Below are 25,975 nucleotides of genomic sequence, written 5' to 3' on the forward strand. Positions count from 1 at the left end.
AGCATTTTAATAGCGTAGATGTGGCAGGAGACCCAAGCCAGCCAAGCGTCCCTGCAGAGCTGGCGTGAACTGGACCTGTGTTTGCACGGGTCCCTTGTGCTGACTCAGGTCCCCCGGACTTGCCCCGCCCTCCTCCCGCCTCACTAGGTGGGACCCTGGTGGGAAATACAGCGTCCCGCTGGAGTGCCTTCCGTCCGAGTCCTCTCTATGACGTGCAGCCCGGGCCCGTCCCCAGGGATGCATCCGTGTGGCCCGGCAGGTGGAGCTCTTAACACCAGGCGTGTCCTGTGTGGTCACCCCATGCTGTCCCTGAGGCCCTCGCGGCGGAGCTCACCGACTCAGGGCAGGCGCTGTCCTCCCGCATGACTGACCGCGGGGCCCAGTGTGGGAGCAGAGGGTGGGGCGGGCGCCCTTGCACTGGCCGCGGGGAGCCTGGCTCCCCGGGGGCTCGGGGACCCCTCCTGCGCGTGCCAGGACCGGGGCGGGCGTCGTGCCGCAGCCTCAGCTCCGTCCGTCAAGACCCCCAGGCTCTGTGCTGCCTCTGCCCACTGTCCTTCACTGCCACGTAGACGGTGGTCCCATCACTCGGCCTTGTTTGGAGGGTGACTGAAGCGATCCCATGATCATAAAGCCTCTGCACACAGTGGACACGCAGTGAACGCGTCCCTGAGGGTTTAGTCTTGGTTGCAGTTGTAACTTAGACCTGCCACCCCACACCACTGGTCTCTATTTTCTGCACAAAGGCGTGGAGGCTCAGAGGGGTTAAGTGATTTCCTTCCCATCACACAGCCATCGACTGGCAAAGGCGGAGCTTGGGTCCAGAGCCCTCAGGGAGTTCTCTCTTCACCATGCGAGGGGAAGTCGGGGGCCAGGGAGGAGCTTTTTTTCTGCCAGCTTCCTTTGAGCCTGGTACGTGATGGCCCCAGGGCCTCCCGCCCAGCCCGGGCAGGATGTCCCGCCACCTGGGGCTCTCGGCTGAGCGGCTCCTCACGGTGGTGCCAGGTGGGAGTTACGTGGCCTGACCCTGGGCCTTGACTTCAGAAAGATGCTTCCCTCCTCCTGCTCCTTCTGAGCCCCTCGGACAAGGCCGCCACCGGTCAGCTGTCCCTTCCTCCTTTGGGGCAAAGTGAGGGCACGTGTCAGGTGGCCACTGTGGACGGCCAGGGTGCCCGCGACTGCTCATGTCTCACCTCCCCAGATGAGCGTCACTGACCCAGAGGCCCTGGGTGCGCCTGCCTCTGGGGCAGACGGAGCCCCCGGCCATCCAGGAGGGCGCAGGCTGAGAGGTCGTACCCTCCGCCGCCCAGGCGCCCGTGCGCCGCCGTGGTGGGCTGCCCGCCTCGTATCCTGGACCGTGGCGGGCGCCTGGGGCGGGAAGGTGGTGTGCTCACACCCCCAGAGCCTGCTCAGAGCTGCGCGCCCTGGGACTCACAGCACGGCTGCCCGACACGCAGAGGCAGGGACGCCTGCATCCAGCTGACCTCTGATTCCAACACTCGGCCCACAGGGGGCCCCGACGCCAGTGATGCTCGGAGACCTGCCGCCTCCACCCCTGCGCTCGGAGGCCCGCGATGGACGTGGGCCTGCTCGTCCCTCCGCTTCAGAGTGAGCCTGTTTGGGCTGCGTCTGGGAAACGGCAGTACTTGGATCACGAACGTGACAGCTTGGGCTTCGCTTTGGTGGGGTGTTGCTCTCTTGTCTCGGCTTCCAGATGAAAGATTCACGAGGCGGTGCGGGCAGGTGGAGACGGAGAAGGCAGGATGCGGGTCGGGGGCTCCCGGGCACCCCCGCCGGCCACTGACGGGCGGCCTGGGATGCGGCCAGCGGGTCTCCGGCTGTGCTCCCTGACGGGCCACCGCTGCAGCAGTGCCGCCCGGAGCTTGTCAGGAGGGCAGATGCGGGACTTCCCCGTGGCTGAGACTCCGAGCTCCCAACGCACCGGACGCGCAGTTTGGATCCCTGATCAGGGAACTAGACCCCACAGGCTGCAACCAAGAGTCTACGTGCGGCAACAAGACCCGGTGCGTGCGTGTGTGTTCGGTCCCGTCAGTCATGTGACTCTGCATGGCCCCACAGTAGCCGTGCAGACTGCTACATGGACTGCAGCCCGCCAGGCTCCTCTCTCCGTGGGATTCTCCAGGCAAGAATACTGGAGTGGGTTGCCATGCCCTCCCACAGTGGATCTTCCCAACCCAGGGATCAAACCCACACCTCTTGTGACTCCTGCATAGGCAGGCGGGTTCTTCACCTGGAAAGGCCAAGACCCGGTGCAGCCAAGTATTAGTACAAAGAAAACGAAAGAAAGAAAGAAATGCAGGTGTTTGGGTTCTGCTCCAGAATGGGGAATTCCAGGACTCCTGGTTTAACCAAGTCAAGGGCCATCGAGGAAGGTTCTGCTACTCAAAGTGTGATCCACAGACCACAGCAGGGGCATGGCCACCTGATAGGAATGCAAGGTCCCGGGCACCTGGGACCTACTGATGGGGGCCCTGCATGTTGACAGAGTCCCTGTGACTCATGGGCGCTGTGGGGTTGGGGGTGCATTTGGGCATCTTCTCTGGGGTCAGGGATGACCTGTTGGGCCCAGGACGGCCCAGGGACCCCAGCCACCTGCCCCGCTTCCCTTCCTGCTGACCCCACTCGCCCCTCCTGAGCCTCCCCTCGCCCAGGCCCACCCCATCCAGATGAATGTGCCCCCTGCACACCTCACATCCCATCTGACTGCCTTGAGGAAAGGGAGGTAAGCGGTCACGGTTCTGAGAGATTCTGAGCCTCTCTCCCTGAACCAGCTTTTGGGAGAACCAAGCCACTTCTGCAGGATCACACAGGCTGCCCCCACTAAGTCGTCTGGGGACAGAGGGTTGCCCCCCAAGCTTTCCAGGTTCAACTTCATCTTGTACCAGGGCAGGTGGTGGTGGTGTGTGGGGGCGGGGGGTCTGGTTATTCAAAACCCAAATAACCTAAAGCTGTTTTGTAACATGGAAATAGCCACCAGTTTCCAAGCAAGGGAAAGTGTTAGTCGTGTCCGACTCTTTGCGACCCCATGGACTGTAGCCCGCCAGGCTCTTCTGTCCGTGGGATTCTCCAGGCACGAATACTGGAGTAGGTTGCCATTGCCTTCTCCAGGGGATCTTCCCGACCCAGGGATAGAAGCATAATGCAGAAGCTGTCCTAGTGTAACCCCACCTCCAGCATCCTCCCCACCAACCCCTACGAAGCCTCCGTGTTGGAGGAACCCCCTGACCCAGTGACCTCACCTCCACTCTTTGCCGTTTCTCTGGACCTTTTAGGCAGCAGTTCCGGTTCTGTGTTCCCTGTCTCAGCCACGAGATGGCAGCGATGGGGCGCAGAAGCCATGGAGAGGGGTGTGTGGGTCCCTGATCCAAGCGGAGCCCTGGGAGACCGTCCTCCAGGGAATTGGGCAGCCCTCCACTGGGATTTCTGGGGAAGCACGTGTTCGAGGTTACTGTTTGGAGCAGCCGACGGAGTCAGAGGCCTGCAGGCACTCTGTGGGCTCTGCAGGGCCAGGCTGGGGACGCACCAGGAGCCTGGCTGGAGGATGGACCGTCCCGGCCCGGGGACAGGGCCCTGGGGATGGGGAAGAGGGTCAGACCCAGCCCTTCTCACACTCACCTCCAGGAAGCCCTGGGGAGGCTGACATCCCGTGAGAAGGCTGCACGTGGGTTTTCTGTTTGTTCCAGACCCTGTGGGAGCTCGGGAAGCAGGCACAGAATCGCCCACACCACGCAGAGCGCGAGTGGCGGGGGGCTTTCATCTCAGACGGGCAGAGTGGGGTCAGGCCGTGGAGCCCAGAGCCTGCCCCCGCCTCACCCCTGACCGTCCCCACGGCGCCGCGTGGGCCGGCTGGGCCGCCCGTCTGCGTCTCAGTTTCCTGGTGTGTAAAAGAGGGCGGAGGGGGCTTCCCAGGTGGCACTGAAATGGGAACGAACCTGCCTGCCAGGGCAGGAGACGTGAGAGATGCAGGTTTGATCCCTGGGTTGGGAAATTCCTCTGGAGGAGGAAATGGCAGCTCACTCCAACACTCTTGCCTGGAGAATCCCGTGGACAGAGGAGCCTCGTGGGCTACAGTCCACAGGATCACAAAGAGTTAGACACGACTGATGCAAGTTAGCACGCAGCTCTCAAAAGAGGGAGGGCCATAGACCTTACCCTGTTCCATTGGTGGAATCAGCCAATTTTAAAAGCGTAGAGCAGGGGCTTCCCTGGCGGTCCAGTGGCTAAGACTCCACACTTCTGGTACTGGGGGCCCGGGTTTGATCCCGGGTCCGGGAACTGCATCCCACAGGCCTCACCAAGACCCAGGGCAGCCAAAATAAATAGATAATTTTTTTAAATGTAAAGCTGTCAGCACAGCAGCTGGCCCAGTATAGGCAGGTGCTGTTATGCATGATATTATTAAGTGTTAGTATTATTAAGGACAGGGAGGCCTGGCGTGCTGCAGTCCATGGGGTCACAAAGAGTCAGACACCAATGAGTGAATGAACAAAAACAACAGTGAGTGTCATTAATTCACCAGCCATCGCTATTATTTACTGTCTTATATGTAAAACGGATTTTACTCTAGGCTGAAATAATTACAAACAGGGTTTTCACATCCAGGGGGATTGTGCAGGACATTTCCAAGCACTTCAGGTATTTTGCTTTCTTATCCCTATCACTGTGATTGCATAACAGTAATTGTTGCTATGTTTATTATTGCTGTTGTTTGTTCCTTTGAGGAGACCCGGCACCCCCTGCAATCGATGTCTCTCCTGTCCGGGGCCATCATTTTTGTTTTGTTTTGTTTTTAATTTTGACCATGGTGGGTCTTAGTTGTGGCATTTGCGATCTTTGTTGCAGCATCTGGGATCTAGTTCCCTGGCCAGGGATCAAACCCAGGCCCCCTGCGTTTGAGAGTCTGGAGTCTTAGCCACTGGACCACCAGTGAAATGCCCAGGGCCATCTTAAATCCAGCCATTTTAAGTAGGCCTTGCTCGCCCCTCAATTCAGCCAGCGTTTCCTGGGGAACTGCTGTCTCTAAGATGGTCAGCATGGCCTCAGGCACCCTGGTTTTTCTCATCCGTGTCTTCCAGCTCCTTCCAGCGAGGCATCTCCACTAACCCTCACTGATCTGCACTGTTCAAGTTACATGGAGGCCTTGGGGAGCCAGAAAGCCCCTGTCTCCCCCATATCCTGCCTCAGCCTTGCCCGAGCCACTTGGAGCCAAAATATGGGAGTCAGGGATCTGGGTCCCAGGCCTGGCACACGCCCCTCTCCTTACAGATACATTGAAATTTGTCAAACACTTTTTCTGCATCCATCGATGTCATTGTGTGTTTTTCTTTTTCTGTTTGTAGGTCATTTGTGTCAATTGATTTTTCAAATACTGAACCGGCCTTGCATTCCTGCAGTAACAGTCACTTGGTCATAAATTAGTCTTTTTATACGTTGCTGGGTTTGAGTTCCTAGTATTTTGCTGAGGGCCTTGTGAGGCAGACTGGCCTGGTTTTCTGATACTGCCTCTGTCTAGGTTGGGTTTCAGTATAATACTGTCTTCATAAATTAAGTTGTGATGTGTTCCCTCCAGTTCTCTTTTCTGGGAAAGATTATGTAGAATTGGTGTTTATTTTTTGTTTGTTTTTTTTTCTTGAAATGATTTGTAAAATTCAGTGAAATCATTTGAGTATAAAGACAGCTTTTTTCCAATTTTTTTAAAACTATTAATTCAGTGTCTTCAGTACATACAAGGCATTTTCGATTATCTACTGCTTCTTGGATGAATCTGGGTAGTTTGTGACTTTCAAAGAATTAGTCCATTTTAAATTGTCAAATTTATCTGAGTTGTTCAGAGAGTCCCTCATTATCTTCTTAATGTCTCTTCTGTAGTGATAGCACGTCTTTCATTACTGATACTGGTGATTTTTGTCTTCTTCTTTCTTTGCCAATTTTGCTAAAATTTAATCAGTTTTATTGATCTTTTCAAAGAACTAGCTTTAGGTTTCATTGATTTTCCTCTTTCCTTTTTCTAGTTCAACAATTTCTTGCTTTTATTATTTTCTTCCTCCTGCATGCTTTGAATTTATTTTGCTCTTTTTCTAGTTTTATGACTCAGAACATGTGTTCTTGGTGAATATTCTGTATGCATTGAAAAGAATGTGCATTCTGTGGAGTGTTCTATAAATGTCAGTTAGATCCTATTGATGTTATTTTTCAGAAATGTTTATGCCTTTGTTGACTTGCCCTGTACTAGTTCTATTGATTGCTAAGATAGGAATGTTGACATTTTCCAATATAATTATGTACTTGTCCATTTTTTCCTTTCAGTTCTGTCAGAGTTTGTTTCATGTGTCTTAGAGTTCTGGTGTTAGGTGCATATTTATTCAAGACTTATGTCCTCTTGGTGGATTGATCTTTTTATTATTATTTAATGCTTCTGCTCCTCCCTAGTAATTAGTACTTGCAGGATATATCCTTTCCATCCTTTCACTTCAAACCTACCCATGTTATCATAGAAAAAGCTGATTTCCTTGTAAGCTGCAGATCACTGGGCAGTGATTAAAAACCCATTCTAACAATCTCTTATCTGTTGTGTTGAGACTAAATTTTATCTAATTATTAATGTCTTTGTATCTACCATTTTAGTTCTTGTTCCCTCTGAGTTTTGTTCTTTTTTTTTTTTAATTTTTATTTATTTATTTATTTTTTGGTCATACATTGATATGAATCAGCCATAGATTTACACGTATTCCCCATCCCGATCCCCCCTCCCACCTCCCTCTCCACCCGATTCCTCTGGGTCGTCCCAGTGCACCAGGCCCGAGCACTTGTCTCATGCATCCCACCTGGGCTGGGGATCTGTTTCACCATAAATAGTATACATGCTGTTCTTTTGAAATATCCCACCCTCACATTCTCCCACAGAGTTCAAAAGTCTGTTCTGTATTTCTGTGTCTCTTTTTCCGTTTTGCATATAGGGTTATCGTTACCATCTTTCTAAATTCCATATATATGTGTTAGTATGCTGTAATGTTCTTTATCTTTCTGGCTTACTTCACTCTGTATAAGGGGCTCCAGTTTCATCCATCTCATTAGGACTGGTTCAAATGAATTCTTTTTAACGGCTGAGTAATATTCCATGGTGTATATGTACCACAGCTTCCTTATCCACTCATCTGCTGATGGGCATCTAGGTTGCTTCCATGTCCTGGCTACTATAAACAGTGCTGCGATGAACATTGGGGTGCATGTGTCTCTTTCAGATCTGGTTTCCTCAGTGTGTATGCCCAGAAGTGGGATTGCTGGGTCATATGGCAGTTCTATTTCCAGTTTTTTAAGAAATCTCCACACTGTTTTCCATAGCAGCTGTACTAGTTTGCATTCCCACCAACAGTGTAAGAGGGTTCCCTTTTCTCCACACCCTCTCCAGCATTTATTGCTTGTAGACCTTTGGATAGCAGCCATCCTGACTGGCGAGTAATGGTACCTCATTGTGGTTTTGATTTGCATTTCTCTAATAATGAGTGATGTTGAGCATCTTTTCATGTGTTTGTTAGCCATCTGTATGTCTTCTTTGGAGAAATGTCTGTTTAGTTCTTTGGCCCATTTTTTGATAGGGTCATTTATTTTTCTGGAATTGAGCTTCAGGAGTTGCTTGTATATTTTTGAGATTAATCCTTTGTCTGTTTCTTCATTTGCTATTATTTTCTCCCAATCTGAGGGCTGTCTTTTCACCTTACTTATAGTTTCCTTTGTAGTGCAAAAGCTTTTAAGTTTCATTAGGTCCCATTTGTTTAGTTTTGCTTTTATTTCCAATATTCTGGGAGGTGGGTCATAGAGGATCTTGCTGTGATTTATGTCGGAGAGTGTTTTGCCTATGTTCTCCTCTAGGAGTTTTATAGTTTCTGGTCTTAAATTTAGATCTTTAATCCATTTTGAGTTTATTTTTGTGTATGGTGTTAGAAAGTGTTCTAGTTTCATTCTTTTACAAGTTATTGACCAGTTATCCCAGCACCACTTGTTAAAGAGGTTGTCTCTTTTCCATTGTATATCCTTGCCTCCTTTGTCAAAGATAAGGTGTCCATAGGTCTGTGGATTTATCTCTGGGCTTTCTATTCTGTTCCATTGATCTATATTTCTGTCTTTGTGCCAGTACCATACTGTCTTGATGACTGTGGCTTTGTAGTAGAGTCTGAAGTCAGGCAGGTTGATTCCTCCAGTTCCATTCTTCTTTCTCAAGATTACTTTGGCTATTCGAGGTTTTTTGTATTTCCATACAAATTGTGAAATTCTTTGGTCTAGTTCTGTGAAAAATACCGTTGGTAACTTGATAGGGACTGCATTGAATCTATAGATTGCTTTAGGTAGAATAGCCATTTTGACAATATTGATTCTTCCAATCCATGAACACGGTATGTTTCTCCATCTGTTTGTGTCCTCTTTGATTTCTTTCATCAGTGTTTTATAGTTTTCTATGTATAGGTCTTTTGTTTCTTTAGGTAGATATACTCCTAAGTATTTTATTCTTTTTGTTGCAATGGTAAATGGTATTGTTTCTTTAATTTCTCTTTCTGTTTTTTCATTGTTAGTATATAGGAATGCAAGGGATTTCTGTTTGTTGATTTTATATCCTGCAACTTTACTATATTCATTGATTAGCTCTAGTAATTTTCTGGTAGAGTCTTTAGGGTTTTCTATGTAGAGGATCATGTCATCTGCAAACAGTGAGAGTTTCACTTCTTTTCCTATCTGGATTCCTTTTACTTCTTTTTCTGCTCTGATTGCTGTGGCCAAAACTTCTAACACTATGTTGAATAGTAGTGGTGAGAGTGGGCACCCTTGTCTTGTTCCTGATTTCAGGGGAAATGCTTTCAATTTTTCACCATTGAGGGTGATGCTTGCTGTGGGTTTGTCATATATAGCTTTTATTATGTTGAGGTATGTTCCTTCTATTCCTGCTTTTTGGAGAGTTTTAATCATAAATGAGTGTTGAATTTTGTCAAAGGCTTTCTCTGCATCTATTGAGATAATCATATGGTTTTTATCTTTCAATTTGTTAATGTGGTGTATTACATTGATTGATTTGCGGATATTAAAGAATCCTTGCATTCCTGGGATAAAGCCCACTTGGTCATGGTGTATGATTTTTTTAATATGTTGTTGGATTCTGTTTGCTAGAATTTTGTTAAGGATTTTTGCATCTATGTTCATCAGTGATATTGGCCTGTAGTTTTCTTTTTTTGTGGCATCTTTGTCTGGTTTTGGAATTAGGGTGATGGTGGCCTCATAGAATGAGTTTGGAAGCTTACCTTCATCTGCAATTTTCTGGAAGAGTTTGAGTAAGATAGGTGTTAGCTCTTCTCTAAATTTTTGGTAGAATTCAGCTGTGAAGCCATCTGGTCCTGGGCTTTTGTTTGCTGGAAGATTTTTGATTACAGTTTTGATTTCCTTGCTTGTGATGGGTCTGTTAAGATCTATTTCTTCCTGGTTCAGTTTTGGAAAGTTATACTTTTCTAAGAATTTGTCCATTTCATTCAAGTTGTCCATTTTATTGGCATAGAGCTGCTGGTAGTAGTCTCTTATGATCCTTTGTATTTCAGTGTTGTCTGTTGTGATCTCTCCATTTTCATTTCTAATTTTGTTAATTTGGTTCTTCTCTCTGTTTCTTAACGAGTCTTGCTAATGGCTTGTCAATTTTGTTTATTTTTTCAAAAAACCAGCTTTTAGCTTTGTTGATTTTTGCTATGGTCTCTTTAGTTTCTTTTGCATTTATTTCTGCCCTGATTTTTAAGATTTCTTTCCTTCTGCTAACCCTGGGGTTCTTCATTTCTTCCTTCTCTAGTTGCTTTAGGTGTAGAGTTAGGTTATTTATTTGGTTTTTTTCTTGTTTCTTGATGTAAGCCTGTAATGCTATGAACCTTCCCCGTAGCACTGCTTTTACAGTGTCCCATAGGTTTTGGGTTGTTGTGTTTTCATTTTCATTCATTTCTATACATATTTTGATTTCTTTTTTGATTTCTTCTATGATTTGTTGGTTATTCAGAAGCGTGTTATTTAGCCTCCATATGTTTGAATTTTTAACAATTTTTTTCCTGTAATTGAGATCTAATCTTACTGCACTGTGGTCAGAAAAGATGACTGGAATGATTTCAATTTTTTTGAATTTTCCAAGACCAGATTTATGGCCCAGGATGTGATCTATTCTGGAGAAGGTTCCGTGTGCACTTGAGAAAAAGGTGAAGTTGATTGTTTTGGGGTGAAATGTCCTATAGATATCAATTAGGTCTAGCTGGTCCATTGTGTCATTTAAGGTTTGTGTTTCCTTGTTAATTTTCTGTTTAGTTGATCTATCCATAGTTGTGAGTGGGGTATTAAAGTCTCCCACTATTATTGTGTTACTATTAATTTCCTCTTTCATACTTGTTAGTGTTTGCCGTACATATTGCGGTGCTCCTATGTTGGGTGCATATATATTTATAATTGTTATATCTTCTTCTTGGATTGATCCTTTGATCATTATGTAGTGTCCTTCTTTGTCTCTTTTCACATCCTTTATTTGAAAGTCTATTTTATCTGATATGAGTATTGCGACTCCGCTTTCTTTTGGTCTCTGTTTGCATGAAATATTTTTTTCCAGCCCTTCACTTTTAGTCTGTATGTGTCTCTTGCTTTGAGGTGGGTCTCTTGTAGACAGCATATATAGGGGTCTTGTTTTTGTATCCATTCAGCCAATCTTTGTCTTTTGGTTGGGGCATTCAACCCATTTACATTTAGGGTAATTATTGATAGGTGTGGTCCCGTTGCCATTTACTTTGTTGTTTTGGGTTCACGTTTATACAACCTTTCTGTATTTCCTGTCTAGAGAAGATCCTTTAGCATTTGTTGAAGAGCTGGTTTGGTGGTGCTGAATTCTCTCAGCTTTTGCTTATCTGTAAAGCTTTTGAATTCTCCTTCATATCTGAATGAGATCCTTGCTGGATACAGTAATCTAGGTTGTAGGTTATTCTCTTTCATTACTTTCAGTACGTCCTGCCATTCCCTTCTGGCCTGGAGGGTTTCTATTGATAGATCAGCTGTTATCCTTATGGGGATCCCTTTGTGTGTTATTTGTTGTTTCTCCCTTGTTGCTTTTAATATTTGTTCTTTGTGTTTGATCTTTGTTAATTTGATTAATATGTGTCTTGGGGTGTTTCGCCTTGGGTTTATCCTGTTTGGGACTCTCTGGGCTTCTTGGACTTGGGTGGCTATTTCCTTCCCCATTTTAGGGAAGTTTTCAGCTATTATCTCCTCGAGTATTTTCTCATGGCCTTTCTTTTTGTCTTCTTCTTCTGGAACTCTTATGATTCGAATGTTGGGGCGTTTCACATTGTCCCAGAGGTCCCTGAGGTTGTCCTCATTTCTTTTGATCCTTTTTTCTTTTTTCCTCTCTGCTTCATTTATTTCCACCATTTTATCTTCTATCTCACTTATCCTATCTTCTGCTTCCGTTAGTCTACTCTTGGTTCCCTCCAAAGTGTTTTTGATCTCATTCATTGCATTATTCATTTTTAATTGACTCTTTTTTATTTCTTCTAGGTCTTTATTAAACATTTCTTGTATCTTTTCAATCTTTGTCTCCAGGCTATTTATCTGTAACTCCATTTTGTTTTCAAGATTTTGGATCATTTTTATTATCATTATTCTAAATTCTTTTTCAGGTAGATTCCCTATCTCCTCCTCTTTTGTTTGACTTGGTGGGCATTTTTCATGTTCCTTTACCTGTTGGGTATTTCTTTGCCTTTTCATCTTGTTTAGATTGCTGTGTCTGGAGTGGGCTTTCTGTATTCTGGAGGTCTGTGGTTCCTTTTTATTGTGGAGGATTTACCCCGTGGGTGGGGTTAGACGATTGGCTTGTCAAGGTTTCCTGGTTAGGGAAGCTTGCGTCAGTGTACTGGTGTGTGCAATTTGATTTCTTCTCTTTGGAGAGCAATGGAGTGCCCAGTAATGAGTTTTGAGATGGGTCTATGTGTTAGGTGTGTCCTTGGGCAGCCTGTATGTTGACGTTCACGGCTATGTTCCTGCGTTGCTGGAGAATTTGCGTGGTATGTCTTGCTCTAAAACTTATTGGCTCTTGGGTGGTGGTTGGTTTCAGTGTAGGTATGGAGGCTTTTGGACAGTCACTTATTACTTAAAATTCCATGTAGTCAGGAGTTTTCTGGTGTTCTCAGGTTTTGGGCTTAAGTCTCCTGCCTCTGGATTTCAGTTTTATTCTTCCTGTAGTCTCAGGACTTCTCCAACTATACAGCACTGATAAGAAAACTTCTAGGTTAATGGCGAAAAGATTCTCCCCCGTTAGTGACACCCAGAGAGGTTCACAGAGTTACATGAAGAAGAGGAGAGGGAGGAGGGAGATAGAGATGAGCAGGAGGAGAAAAAGGGGGACTCAAGAGGAGAGAGACAGATCTACGCAGCTGTCTGTTCCCAGAGTGTTCTCCGTAGCCCAGTCACCTACAAAGATTCACAGAATTGGATTGGGAAGAGAATGGGAAAGGAGGAAATAGAGGTGTTCTGAGGTAGAAAACAGAGAGTCAAGATTGGGAGAGAATAATCTTCGGTTTAAAAATAGGGCTTCTTTTTTTTTTTTTGTAAGGTTATAGTGTATTGAAAATGAAAATTAAGGAGTAGTAGAGGAGTACTAGAGGACTTTAAAAGAAATAAGAGAAAAAGAAAAATAGAAAATAGAAGAGAAAAAGGAAAGAAAAAAAAGAAAAAGAAAAAAAAAAGAAAAAAAAATTTTTTTTCCCCTAATTAAAAAAATCATAAAAATCTATGGAAATGAAAGTTAAGGAGTAATGGGGGAGTAATAGGGGATTTTAAAGGAAAATAAAAGAGAAAAAATAAAAAAGAAAAAATAAAAAAAGAAAAAATAATAAAAAAGAAAAAAAAAAGAGAGAAAAAAGTAAAATTATATCTAGGAGTTTCTCTGGAGCTGTTGCGGTTGGTGTGGGTTCGGCTCAGTTTCAGATAGCTCCTCATTCCAGCTTACACTTCTCGATATCTACAGGCCCCTTCCGGTGAAGTCGGTGTTTTCTACAGGGATTTTAGTCTGTTGCACCAGTCCCTTCTGAGGCGGTTCCCTTTGTTTATTTGGCTTCTGTTTGCCGGTCTCTTCAGAGCCTCATTTCCGCCCTGACATAGGCGGGCGGAGGTGGACTCTTATTCATGTAGCCAGTTCCGTCGCTCTGCGGGGAGGGGCTGGCGCTGCAGGGAGGGGCTGGCGCTGCGGGGACGAGCTGGCGCTGCAGGGAGGGGCTGGCGCAGCGGGAAGGGGCTGGCGCTGCGGGGACGGGCTGGCGCTGCCGGGAGGGGCTGGCGCTGCCGGGAGGGGCTGGCGCTGCGGGGAGGGGCCGGCGCTGCGGGGACGGACTGGCGCTGCCGGGAGGGGCTGACGCTGCTTTCTCCGTCTGCTCTGCTCAGGCTCCCGGCTGTTCTATATGGAGCGTGGCCCGCGGTTCCAGCCCTCGGGTGTTCCACAAAAGCGCGGAAGGAAAAGCTGCGCCTGCTCTCTGTGCCTTCCCCGTCAGAGCGGTCCAGGCAGCCAGGGGCTTGGTGGGCGCACTCTCCCGGGTGTGGCACGCCCACTCCCTTCCGCGGACCCAGCCTCAGTTTCCGCTGGCGCCAGTCGGGCGCGCGCGCCTTCCGCCCTCCGCGTCCCCAGCCCCAGCCCCCGCCCGCGCCGGTCGGGTGCCTGCGCCCTGTGTCTTGCCGCGACCTTCCCCTCCCCCCCTGCCTCCTGCCTCCGGCGGGGCTGGGCCGGTCTGCAGCCTGCGAGCTCCTCTCGGGACTTTCTCTGTCTCTGTTCTGCGAACCGCCGGCAGTGTGTTCGGGCCGGTTAATTTTCTCTCTCTCTTTTGCTCTCCCACAGTTCAAGTTGGCACCTCACAGAAGCTCCCTCCGATTGTCCTCAGGGCACTCAGGCCCGGACCCTAGCCCAAGCAAGGCCGCCTAAGACTCCCTTCCCGGGACGGGTCTCCGTCCTTAACTCTTTTGTCTCACTTTTTATCTTTTATATTTTGTCCTACCTCCTTTCGAAGACAATGGGCTGCTTTTCTGGGCGCCTGATGACCTCAGCTAGCGATCAGAAGTTGTTTTGCGAAGTTTGTTCTGCTTCAGTTATTCTTTTGATGAATTTGTAGGAGAGAAAGTGGTCTCCCCGTCCTACTCCTCCGCCATCTTGGCTCCTCCCCCCTGTTCTCTTATTTTTTCTTTCCTTTTTCATTTTTAATCTGGATAGTTTACTTTTCCATTTTAATTTACTTACTGAAGTTTTTACTTGTATATCTTTATGTGTGTGTGTGATTGCTCTGGTTACTTACGTTTCTGCAGGTTTCTGAAAGTTAATCTTTTACTGCTACGGGTATAATGTGAAAACCTTACCACCATGTTGCTCCTTCTGTTCTCCTTTCATGTTATATTTTTCATGTGTATTAAATCTGGATGTATTGAAAACCCTATCATATGACCTAGTAGCTTTTACTTTCAGCCATGGTAAATATTGTAAAGACTCTCAGAAGGGAAGAACTTGTTGTTCAGTCATTAAGTTGTGTCCAACTCTTTGTGTCCTCATGGACTGCAGCATGCTGGGCTGTTCTGTCCATCACTATCTTCTAGAGTTTGCTCAGCTTCATGTCCATCGAGTTGGTGATGCTGTCTTCACCGTCAGAAGTTAAAAATATCCTATTACCTAGATAGTTACCAATTTTATCACAGATCGTTTATTCCTGACTTTCAGTTTCTCCCTTGTATCATTTCCATTCCATTGGAAGAATCTCCTCTAGCATTCCTGTTAGAGTTGGCTTGCTGGCAACACGTTCTCTTGGTTTTTCTTCATCTGAGAATGTCTTGATTTTGCCTTTATTCCTGAGGGATATTCGCTGGATATAGAGTTTTGGGTTAATGGCGCTTTAAAAACCCTGTTCCACTTCCTTTTGACCCCAATGGTTTCTGATGAGAAATCTGCAGTCTTTCAGATGACTGTTCATCTACATGAGATGAGTCCTATTTCTCTATCTGTTATGTGATCCTCTCTGTCAGGCTGGATATTTTTTATTGATCTATCTTCAAATTCAGGTTCACTGATTCTTTCCTCAATCTTCTGTTTTGAACCTGTCCAGCAACTATTTTTATTTCTGTTGTTTCCCTTGAGACTTGGCATATTTCTAGTTCTTTATATGCCAACTGAGTCCAGCTTGTATCATGGAAATTTTGAATATTTTGTTATAATATTCAGGGTCTTGTGTAAATCCTCTGTGAAAGGTTGATGTACCCAATTACTTGGTTGGGGTGCGAGCCCAAATTCCAGCCACTTTTTCATGGGTGTGATTCCAATGTCAGTTTAGTTTTCAGAGCATTGCTGCTCAGATATGCCTCATATACACAGCAACAGGGGCCAGTCTTGGAGATGGGTGACGGGTCACCTCCTAGGCCCATTCTCAGTATCCTTCACAGGCCGGTTAAGGCCCGATCCACCCATCCTCAACCCGAAGCAAGCCCAGAAGTTCACATACCACTTTACACAATCATGCTTTTGCTCCCTCCTCACCACAGTCTCCCTGACACTTTCCAGTGCTCGGGGCAGCCTTGTTGGGCCCTCCAGACAAAAAACTGAGACCTTAATTCCCCTGCCTTGCCATGAACTTACTGCAAATATGTCTTCACCTGGGGCCACGTGGCAGGAGAACAGAGAGAAGAAGGAAGTGGTGAAAATTCATCCCATGTTTTTGGAACCACAGCTCATATGGTCAGAGAAGGTCTCCCCTCCTTCGGAGTTTTAGGTGCCTGCCCACCCAGTGTCCACTGCCACTGTGCCACTGCAGGATTCCCTGGGGCCGTCAGTGGGAGAAAATGCAGTAAAGATAAAAAGGGTGGTACACACAGACGCACACACTCTGAGCCCCAGGGTTCCACTGTCCTACTCCTCGTGTCAAAAGATGAAGTCTAATCTCGAAGCTCTTTTCATCTGCTCTTGGTGTGCAGACCTGGCCTTCAGGTGACCTTGGAGTCCAGCCAGCTTGTACCTGATGAAAATAAGTGGAAACTCACAGCCTGTTTATTGGTGCTTTGAAATCTGGCCTCCTTCCCCAGTCTGCCTGCTGCTATTTTTAGTCCACAGGTAATTACCCCAGCATCTGTCTGGGTTTACAGCTGCGTTCACTGGGGGAGACACAAGGGAGCATGTGCTTCCTCCATCTTTCCAGGAACTAGAACCCCTTGCTGAACTTACATCTGTGTATAGTAACATCATCTGCAGACGGTAAGTTTTACTTCTTCTTTTCAATTTGCATTTCTTTTTCTTCTCTGATTGCCGTGGCTAGGACTTCCAAAACTGTGTTGAATAATAGTGGCAAGAGTGGACATTCTTGTCTTGTTCCTGATGTTAGAGGAAGTACTTTTGGTTTTTTACCATTGAGAATGATGTTTGCTATGGGTTTGTTGTGAGTGGCCTTTTTCTATATTGAGATAGGTTCCCTCTATGCCCACTTTATGGAGAGTTTTTTATCATATGATCTTACATTGCACATTTATTTCTTTCATCAGCTTTAGGAAGTTTATATTCATTACTTCTCTTTTTCATTTTTTACTGAGGTGTAATTAACATATGTTGTTTTTGTTTAGTTGCTAAGTTGTGCCTGACTCTCTGCAGCCCCATGAACTGCAGCCCACCAGCCTTCCCTGTCCTTCACTATCTCCCAGAGTTTGCTCAGACTTATGTCCATTGAGTCAGGAATGCTATTCAACCGTCTCATCCTCTGTTCCTCAGCGGCTTCCCTGGCGGCTCAGTGGTAAAGAATCCACATGCAATGCAGGAGATGCAGGTTTGATCCCTGGATTGGAAAGATCCCCTGGAGAAGGAAATGGCAATCCACACCAGTATTTTTGCCTAGGAAATGCCATGGACAGAGGAGCCTGGTGGACACAACAACAGTAACTGATAGATAACATTCTGTTGGTTTCAGGTATACAATGATTCAACATTTATGTATGTTGCAAAGTGATCATCACAGTTAAGTCTAAAGTTGTTATAACATATAGCACCACACATAGTGACAACAATTTTTTTTCTTTTGGTGAGAATATTATTTCTTGAAGTATTTATTTTTTTGCCTCATTCTCTGTAACTCTGATTACCCAATTATTATATATCCTTTTATGCTGTCCTTTGAAACCCTGATTCTCTTTTCATGTTTTTCAATCTTTTTTTTTCTCTCTTCTTCATGTCAGATAAGTTCTACTGACTTACCTCCAGCTTCACTCACTCTTTATCATCCCCATTCTACTGTCTAAGCTCTCCATTGAATTTTTTCCAGATATTGTATGTCTAAGTTTTTAATTTTCCATTTTGTTCCTTTTACTGAAAATACCAGCTTTGTCTCCCTTGCCTCAGGGAAATAGTTATAAGAATGACTTTAAAGTTATTGCCTACCGATTCCAGCATCTGTGTCATCTCAAGATTGCTGTCTATTGGCTATCTTTTTCCTTTGAGTGTGGGTCCTATTTTTCTGGAGATTATTTTTCGCTCGACATTGTATGAGGTTGTGTAGACTCTGGGCTCTGTTATATTCCTCTGAGGATTCTTTATACTTCAGTTGACAGTTACGCTGCTTAAGCTGCATCTCCTCGTCAGTGGGTCAAGTGATTTAATCTTTTGCTGAACATACCTGAGTCTAACAGGCACACTTGTGGGTCAAGGTCAGGCTGAAACTTCTGCGGACACACCCAGGATTAGGGATGCCTTTCCTCCAGCTTTCTTCCCTCCGGGACTGTCTCCAGTACCCTTTACACCTGCCTGAGCTTTCCCCGCAATTCCTCCAGCCAGGAAGACGGGCGGCTTTCTATTAGCCTTTTACCTGCCGATGCCTCCCGGCTTTGTGTGTGCAGCACACCCCACAAGATGGAAACGTGCGCCTGTCCCAATCTGTTGTTTTTTCCTACAGAACCCCTGGGTCATCGCTGGAGGGTCGGGGGCGGGGGGTGGGGGGAGCAGGTATTTTTATTGCCCAGAGTCATGACTCTGGCCAGTGGGAGGGTCGTCCTGTAGCCGTTTCGCACTACCGTGCTGAGAGCATAGCTCTCCTGTGCTGGGGTTTCATCAGGAACGTTACCAAGAGCCTTTTGCCACTTCAGTGCTGACAGCAGCAGGGCTGGTGGGACGGGCGTCACCTGCTTATTCTGCATTTGTGCCTTTCACATTCGTGGTGACTCTATATTTAGGTATAAGCATTTCATGTTGAAATGCAGGTAATTTCGCTGTGAACTACTTCCTTGTTCTAGTTCGCCTGCATAGTACAGTCGGAAGCTGTTGTACTGGGATTAGCGATACGGGAAAGGCGTGTTGTCCGTGCATTTCATGTCCGGAGAGTGCTAGGGGTAGCACCAGTTTCTAAAGGTGGCCTGTGAGGTCTGAGAAGACCAGGGACTGGTGGATCCGATGCTGTGCGGCAGCCCCTGGAGCACTGACCCTCTCTGGTTCTGGGTTCTCTCTGCCTGCCCCCGGACCAGCAGTCCCTATGGGCAGCACTGGAGATTAGCACAGCGTCCACCCATCGCTATGGGGAGCAAAGAGGGGACGGCCAGCTTTTCTGGTGAATGAATGCTTGCTGTTAAGTGATTCACCCTTGTCCAAAGGACCCTGTGCTCCAAGGAATCCATCCATGGGGCACATGCTTCACCAGTAATTTGAGGAACTACAGTGCCTCCTGGAGGCTTCCCAGGTGGCGCTAGTGGTAAAGAACCCGCCTGCCAATGCAGGAGACGTAAGAGACGCAGGTTCAATCCCTGGGTTGGGAAGATCCCCTGGAGGAGGGCATGGCAACCCACTCCAGTGTTCTTGCCTGGGAAATCCCATGGACAGAGGCGCCTGGCGGGCTATGGTCCACGGAGTCGCAAAGAGTCGGACACGACTGAAGCGACTTGGCGGCAGCAGCAGCGTCTCATGGGGACTTAATCTGGGTGAAACCGCCCCCGTGGGCTGTTACGTTGCGGCTCTGGGCATGGCTGTGTCTGCTGGTGGGTGTCCTGGGAGTAGCTTGGGAAGGAGAAGAGCCTCCCGGGTCGTGTGGTGCCGTGGGTGGGGTGCCTGCCAGGTGCCAAAGCCTAGGATGCTTCCGTCTGCCGAGATCTGTGTCATCTTGGCCAAGTCACTGAAGCTCTTTGGCCTTCCTGACTGTGGAATGGATTAGTGGGCAAGGTGGTCTTCAGGCTGCTTTCATCTCTCAGGATCTACACGCCTTTCTGTCTCCTTCCCTTCTTCCTTCCTAACATCCTTGGTACTTTCTGCGCCAGGCATGGTTCTGGGCTACAGAGAGCCAGGCATGCGTATCTGTGGGTGATGAGGGTGGAGGTTTGTGGATGGGGGACAGGTAAGCATGCTCTGACATGTACTCTGAGGGTCCCTGTTGGGATGGCCAGGCATGGACAGAGTAAGGGGTCTGGGCAGCCCAAGAGCGGGGTTGGGGAGACCCTTTGAGAAGGAGAAAACCCTGAGCTGAAGGATGCCCGGGTATAAGGCACGGCCCCAGCGTCGTGCCCAGCTGCTGCTGGGGTCTGGCTGCTCCTTCCGGTTGCCCTCAGAGCAGCCCAGAGGCGGCACAGACCCCGGGGCGGCTGTAGCACGCGTCTGTCGGGCACATCCTGGGCGGGCGTGCCAGCTGCTCTCCTGAGACTCCGCAGAGAGCAGTTCTTGGAGTCGTGTCCTCAGCCCTGCACACAGACATCATACACCCATTTCACAGGCTGAGCGATGTACGAATCATCAGCTGTCCAAGTGGTCCCTTAGGGTGAGGGTCGGATCACACGCAGCACAGGCCAGGGGACCCGGAGGATGGCCAGCTGCCTGGAGAACCAGGTCTCGTTTCAGCGGACAGCACCGTCCTTCCCCTGCGGGGCTTCCCTCCCGCGGTCTCAGGCAGCCAGAGCGGGAAGCTGTAGGCACCAGGGTTCCCTGTCACGGCCCCGCAGGCCCTCTGCAGAGCTGGGGCCCGGCCCGCAGACCCCCAGCCAGGGTTCCGGGAGCTGACTGCCCGGCAGCATCCAGAGGCCGGCACCAGAGAGGGGGCTCTTCGGGGGGCTGCCCTGGACGCCCCTCTCAATGCCGAGCAGCAGGGGCGACAGTTCACGGGTGTCTGTGTGTGCACACGGCTGCATTGTGCCCGTGAGTGTACGTGGGTGTGTTGAATGCAGATGAGTGTGTGGGTGTGTACGTGTGTGCGCTTGAGTGCACACACGTGTGGCTGGGTCTGCACTCCCTCCTGGCACTGCCCCCACCCCGGATTATCTCACACCCCTCGGAGGTCACCCCATCAGCCCCTGGAAGCCTTGTCTGTGACCCTGCCCTCTGACCCCGCACTGACCCTGCCCTCTGACCCAGCGCTGGTCCAGGCTCGGTGTGGGTGTCTCCTCTCCTCCTGTGACTTCCGCTGACGCCCCCTCAGGTCCCTGGCTGGCAGAGTGGGCGTGTGGACCCCAGTCTGGGCAGCAGGAAGGCTGAGCAGGGCAGATCAGCACACGCGTGTTCTGCTCTCCATGAGTGTGCCCGCGGCTCTCACACTCAAGAGCTTCTGTAAACACTGCAAGATTGCAGTAGGAGAGAGGCGGGCAGTGACCCGTGCCTGAGAGCTAAGATGTGGCAAATGGAGATGTGAGGCTGCCTTTCAAACCTAAATTGCATTCCCGTCTTCCGAAATGCCGGGTGTGCTTGAGCCCCCCAAGGTGGCTGGAGAGAGAAGGCCCGCCCAGGCCACACGGGGGAGGGAAGGAACCAGGCGGCTCACAGGAGTGTAGGGAAAGGCGATGGGCGTCCTGACCCACCCCCTGCCCCCAGCCCATCACAGAGGGAGCCTCTCGCCCTGGGGGGCTGGAAGGGAGTGCGTCCGATGGAGGTTTCAGAAGCTATTTCTGTGGGCAGGGTGGAGCAGGGCCTGTGGTCCTTGGGGGGCCTTGCTCGAGTCCTGTTGCAAAGCAGAGAAGGAGATTTGGTAGAGAAAGACATTTTAGAGTGGGAATCCAGGGGTTTAGGGGCAGGAGGCCCCTGGGAGAGCTGGGCAGAGCTGACCAGGACCCTAGTGTCCCCCCGGAGGAGGGAGACAGTGGAAGAGTGTGCCCTCCCCCTCGAGGGCTCCCTGCCTCTCCTGTGGGCCAGCTGCCGTCTGCCCGAGGGGCGTCCCCCAGCGCTTTGATTGTAGCACCTGCTTGTCCCAGACAGTCAGCACTGATGAATCAAGTGCTGGCTGTGAATTGTGCCTTGTATGTACGAGTAAAAAGTTCCAGAGGCTGCTGTGACAGTTTGCCAAAGACTGGGGGCTTCCGCAGCAGGCTCTCGCCGTCTGAAGGCTGGGAAGTCCAAGGTCGAGGCGCCAGCCATTGGTTTTGGCTAGAGCCCTCTTGCTGCCCTGCAGTCGGCCGCTCTCGCCGCGTCCTCACGTGGAGGAGAGGACGCTTGCTTGTGCCTCTTAGAAGGACACTAATCCCTTCATTGGAGAAGGAAATGGTGACCCACTTCAGTATCCTTGCCTGGAAAATCACATGGACGGAGGAGCCTGGCGGGCAGTACCCCGTGGGGTCGCAAAGAGTCGGACACAACTGAGTGACTGACACACAGTCCCTTCACGGGGGTGCCGCCTTCCTGGGCTCATCGCTTCCAGAGGCTCCGCCTCCGAATCCCACTGCTCGGGAGGGTGGGGTTTCAGCATATGAACTGGGGGGCCCCTCGGCCTCCACTCTGCAGTCCCGTCTCACGAAGCCTGTTTCCCTGGCCTGTTAGCGGCTGCTGGGAGAGCTCCCGCACCCCACAAGCCCACCCCAGCCCTTCATACCTGCGCTCTGGAGTGCCCGCCCCCCCCGCCCCCAGCTGCACTTGGCTTCTGGGTCTTTCCTTCCTTCCTCTCCTGGGTCCGTATCCCTTTTGATCTGATCAGCTCTCCAGCCACAAGTGCCCTCCAGGTAAGACGTGTCTGAAGTTCCTGGAGAATCCCAGGTGCCAGGAGTCCAGGCTCAGACCTGTCGAAGCTCGCAGACTGCAGGCAAGTCATCGAAGGCACGGACTTTCCACCTTCAGCCCGTGGCGAGTTCTTTCGTTTCTCTTATCAGCGCTGCTCACTCCTGTGCAGGCAGACTTCGGAATGCACTGCTGTCCTCCCCACCGCCCCCGTCCCCAGGGGCAGAGCGTGGCCCGGAGCCGAGCGCCCTCCCCTCCCCTCCTTATCTCTGCCGGCCAGGGGGGTGGCCGCAGCCTCTCTGCCGAAACAGATTAGGGCTCATGTTGCTTCTCCTCCTGGGCCTGCCTGTCTGTCACCCGCGAGTTCTTCACGGTGGGGTGACCCAAACCAGCTGGTGGAGTGTGGTTTCTGCTGCTGGGATCCCAGGCTCCTGCTTGGTCTGCAGTGGTTTCTAGTAAGAGGAAGGAAATTTGCCCAGAGCGGGGCCCGACCTGGGCAATGTTCCTCCTGCAGGAAAAGCTCCCCAAGCTTTGCACAGTGGCCTGAGGGGTGGGGGGACCCCTTGGCCTTCTTCATTCAGCCCAGCAGGCTCCTGGACAGCCGTGACCGCCCAGACAGGGTGACAGCGGCCTGGGTTCTGAAGGGTGAGCAGGAGTTGGCCGGGAGGAACGGTTCTTTGGGTTGCAGAGAACTGCCAGCCGCCTGCATCCCTGGCCCCTGCGTCCCCCGGGGCTGTGTGTCCTGGAGACAGGGCAGTGGTCTCTGGCGCTCGGAGGCTGCCAAAGCGTGCAGCTGCCACGGTGGCCAGTTGAAGGGGCAGCAGATAATGGTGGGTCATGCAAGATGGGCTTCATTATCCTGTGCTGTGCAGGGAATGGAGGCTGAGAGGTCCAGCCCTTCAGCGGGGACAGCACGGGAGCCAGGGAGGGGATCTGGGGCTGTGGACCCCGAGTCTGTCCTCGAGACTGTCTAGAGTCCATTGCCGCGAGGACTGCGTCCCAGGGGGCCCGCAGGGAGAGCAGAGGAACCCTGGGTGCGGAGTCCAGCAGGCATCCCAGGCCTGGTTCTCTCGTTGCCGGGTCTTCCGGGAAAAGCAGGAAGGACTTTGATAACCGCTTAGTGAGATATTGGAAGCAGCGTGCCCAGCACACTAGGTGTCCCGTTAGTTTCCTTCCTTCTCAAGGGGGTGAGCATCAGCTGCTTAAGTCAGGATGAGGAGTGGGGTGCAGCCGGGCAGGGGTCCCGCCCAGGGGGTGGGGAGGGCCCAGAGACCCCTGCCAGCTGGGAGCGATGAGTAGGCTCCCCATCTTAGAAAGGAACTGGATTTAGAGGTAGGGGAGAGATGTCCCTGGTGGCCCAGTGGTTGTGACTCTGCTCTTCCAATGAAGGGGCGGGGGGAGGGACTGCGATCCCTGGTCGGGGAACTAAGATCCCCACATGCCACACAGTCAAAAGATAAATACATTATTTTAATTGCATAAAAAATGATAGGAGGAAAAAAATGATAGGAGACAGTATCTGGTGGGTGCTTAGTGGACAATAGGTGAAGGTATGGGAGGGGTAGGTGGAAAGGGAGCTGGATGGGTGGGTGGGATGTTGGGATGATGGACGGGTTAGCAACACCTCTAGGAAGCTGAGTGGGTCCGATGGTGGAAGAATATGCCTGGTAGACCCTCAGTGAACAGTAGATGAATGTATGAGATTGATGAATGGGTGGTTGAAAAGAATGGGTGACTGCTTGGATAGATGAATAGATGGCGGATGGGTGGACAGATGCAAGGATGAATGGACAGGATGGGTGGATAGGTGAATGCATGAACAGATAAAGGACTTCAGTGGTAAAGGATTCACCTGCCAGTTCAGGAGACAGGGGTTCAATCCCTGGATCGGGAAGATCCCCTGGAGAAGTGAATGACAACGCACTCCCAGTATCCTTGCCTGGGAAATGCCATGGACAGAGGAGCTGGCGGGCTGCAATGTATGGAGCCGCAAACAGATGACAACGACACAGATACACCTCCTCCGCTCCCCTTTACTGCCCATCAGAACTGTCTTCAGCTGTGACTTGTCTCCCCGGCCGCGGCGGAGAGCGCCACCTGCCCTGGGGCTGCGGGTCGGGACGGAGCTTTGCCTCAATGGAGGGGCTTGGATCCCCCTCCCGCACCCTGCATCTGCCTGAGGGAGGCAGCCTGGCTCTGGGTGCCTGGAGCACCCCGGGGACCAGCCCCCTCCACCTGCTGCCTCCGGGGTGTTCCAACTGACGTCTCCTCCAGCAACTCTGCTGTAGGCGGGCCACAGCTCCCAATTAAACTGTTGAAGTGACAAAAGACCCCGGGTAATCATGTGATTAAAAATAACCGGGGCCGGCTGAGGCCGTTGCCCGAGAGCCTATCAGCGCGGGCAGGGGCTGAGGGGGAGGAGAAGGAGGGCTTCAGTCCCAGCCCTCTGACGCCATCGCCCCGGGGAGGGTGCTTCTGCCTCTCCCTCTTTACAGCCACAGGATGTGTGAGACCCAGAAATGACCGCGTTTAACCACTGGAGGCGGGTGTTCTGGGGCTCTGTGTGCGGGGAGGGTGGTCCCAGCATGGGGGACGCCCAGGCCACAGCGACACAGAGCAGACGTCAGCATAGATGAACCCGCATTCACTGAGCACCTTCTGTGTTCCGGGCCTGGGATGGGGCCCTTTCCTAGGGGCTATCTTAAAACCTCAGTGCAGTCAGATGTTAACATTTTCATTCATAGGAATGTGAGGCCCACAGAGTCATTTACTCAGCGGGTGTTCACTGAACATCTAGGTGCCAGGTGCTCTTCAATCTTTTGGGGACTGTTGTTGCTCAGCTGTGTCCGACTCTTTGCGACCCCACGGGCTGCAGCATGCTAGTCTTCCCTGTTCTTCACCACCTCCCAGAGCTTGCTCAGACTCATGTCTACTGAGTCGGTGATGCCATCCAACCATCTCATCCTCTGTCATCCCCTTTTCCTTCTGCCTTCAATCTTTCCCAGCATCAGGGTCTTTTCCAGTGAGTCGGTTTTTTTCATCAGGTGGCCAAAGTATCAGAGTTTCAGCTTCAGCATCAGTCCTTCCAATGAATAGTCAGGGTTGATTTCCTTTAGAATGGACTGGTTTTGATCTCCTTGCGGTCCAAGGGACTCTCGAGAGTCTTCTCCAACACCACAGTTTGAAAGCATCAATTCTTCGGGGCTCAGCCTTCTTTATGGCCCAACTCTACATGACTACTAGAAAAACCATAGCTTTGACTATCCGGACCTTTGTTGGCAAAGTGATGTCTTTGCTTTTTGATATGCTGTCTAGGTTTGTCATAGCTTTCCTTCTAAGGAGAAAGAGTCTTTTTAATTTCACGGCCCCAGTCACTGTCCGCAGTGACTTTGGAGCCCAAGAAAATAGTCTGTCACTGTTTCCATTTTTTTCCCCTTCTATTTGCCATGAAGTGATGGTACCAGATGCCATGATCTTAGCTGTGGATCAATCAGTGAGCACATGCAAAAACTCCGCCCTCAGGAAGCCTCTCGTCTGGCTGGTCCTGTGATTGATCCTCCAGGGTCTCCATCCAGCAAAAAAGGCCAGGCTGGGGTCCTGTGCCCCCTCCCATGGTTTGTTTCAGGCTCATTACCTGAAATATAGCACATCCCCTGGATAAGAGGGGCTCTGATGTGCCAGCCGGCTGCTTGGTTAGGAAGTTGGGGGATCTTTCCTCTCTGTGTCCTTAACCAACTAGAAACAGACACCAGGAACCAAATTGGCTTCAGGTCACAGAATAAAAGTGGAAAGGGACCTCGTCTGGTCCAACCTGACCCCGGCCTATGGCCGCACCCTTTCTGGCCACCTCTCAGGTCAGTCAATTCCTCAGCTCAACATTGAGCACAAATGTGTCTTCTATCAATTTTTACATGTTGGGCACAACCTGTCTTCCAAGGTCATGAGCAAAGCACCATTTTCACGGAACAGACCACCAAGTTCATCTTTTAATTATGCTTCATTGAGGTC

At 49.9% G+C, this 25,975-nt stretch overlaps 1 protein-coding gene across 3 annotated transcripts in view; it reads left to right on the forward strand.

The window, feature by feature from the left end:
• Window positions 1-25,975, forward strand: part of SHANK2 (SH3 and multiple ankyrin repeat domains 2) — a 554,292-nt gene that overhangs the window by 286,379 nt on the left and 241,938 nt on the right. The gene's annotated exons all lie outside the window — the stretch shown is intronic.

Source organism: Cervus elaphus, chromosome 2 (assembly GCF_910594005.1).
Source record: "Cervus elaphus chromosome 2, mCerEla1.1, whole genome shotgun sequence".
Classification (NCBI taxonomy): domain Eukaryota; kingdom Metazoa; phylum Chordata; class Mammalia; order Artiodactyla; family Cervidae; genus Cervus; species Cervus elaphus.